Raw genomic sequence first — 1,400 nt, forward strand, 5'->3', positions numbered from 1 at the left:
GGGGACACCACAGAGTTCTCTGTGGTAATGGAGAGTCCATGGAATGGAGGCGCCTTTCCTGGTTGGAAGAGCAGCTCAGTCTTGTCAAGGTTGAGCTTCAGGTGGTGTGCACACATTCGGTGAAAAATGTCAGCAGGACACGCAGAGATCTGTACCGCCACCTGGGTTACAGACCGGACAAAAGACAGAATTGGTTGAGTGTCAACTGCATAGCTGTGGCAGTTAAAGCCGTTTGAGTGAATAACAGAGCCAAGTGACTTGGAAATTGACGGCAAAGCTCAAGAGGCAGTATCAGCCCTCCATCTAGAGCAGGGGATTTCAAAGTCTGAGACCGAGGGCCTCTCCTCAGACAAAGCTTGGAAAAGGTCGCCCCACCCCCCCAACTTCTGTTTAGTTGCTGGATGCCTAAGGGATCATGATTTTGACACTTGATCCCATAGACACTCAGCAGTTGTTTAAAGACAGCCTAATGCTGTAGTTTGCTACTGGAGCCAGGACCGCAAACAGTCGCGATTTTGTCGAGGGGTAGCTGGGACACCTTTGGAGTGAGGGAGTATCAAGCCGATTGGCAGTAGCAGGCTGAGGTGTAGGCTTTGACCATGTCCGGGGTGTAGGATGCGTGTGAGCTAATTGCAGATTCTCTCCAAGTTGTCCTGTAAACGCGCTATAAAAAGCAAACTGTACTCACTCAGATTTTTAGACAACCGCACAATGTATAGCTCCGGGGTACACAATACAATACAACTTGCTAGTAAAGGCGACAGACAGGAACTGAGAAATTGACTCATACAGTCAAGTGTTGCTATTGCCTTTTTCTGCTTGGCTTATTGTCTTTTGTTAATGGGGAAGCTAAGCATATCCTCGCCTCGGTCGGACAGCGGGGTCACGCTCGATGCTGCTGTTATTCTTTTGGTCTTTCTTGGTGAATAATCAGCAGCTGGTAGAAAAGTCCAGTCTCCCCGTCGGGGAATCGAACCCCGGACTTCCGCGTGACAGGCGGAGATACTGTCCACTATACTAACGAGGACGGCGCCAACGCTGACCTTGGCACGTGTGTCGGGCAGACTCTGCCCGTCATTTCGTCACGCAGCGTAGCGCAGGGCGTTGACTTCAAGCCCTCACTCTTCTTCGATATGACCCTTTTTGGCGATGAGGCCCGATTGACACTGCTCTCCTTTGGCCAGTGCAGGGTGCAGAGGAGCGGTGTAGTGCGGCACAACTTGGGTAGGCTGAAGACCAGCCGAGCTGCTGCACGCTGGATTAGCTGCAGAGGTCGGCACATGCAGGCACAGCAGCCAGGAGCCAGTTGCGGGAGTTTAGGCCCGAGATGACAAGAGCCTGGAGATGAACAATGAGGCACCTACCGGGTGACGAACGGACATATCCTCTGGATGTCGTGG

The 1,400-nt window shown here is 52.1% G+C and overlaps 1 non-coding gene across 1 annotated transcript; it reads right to left on the reverse strand.

Annotated features, from left to right (window-relative positions):
- Positions 1-955: 955 nt before the first annotated feature.
- Positions 956-1,027, reverse strand: trnad-guc. The gene has a single exon. It is a non-coding gene; the product is annotated as a tRNA-Asp (tRNA).
- Between the last annotated feature and the right edge of the window lie 373 nt (positions 1,028-1,400).

Source organism: Micropterus dolomieu, unplaced genomic scaffold, assembly GCF_021292245.1.
Source record: "Micropterus dolomieu isolate WLL.071019.BEF.003 ecotype Adirondacks unplaced genomic scaffold, ASM2129224v1 contig_9953, whole genome shotgun sequence".
Classification (NCBI taxonomy): Eukaryota; Metazoa; Chordata; class Actinopteri; order Centrarchiformes; family Centrarchidae; genus Micropterus; species Micropterus dolomieu.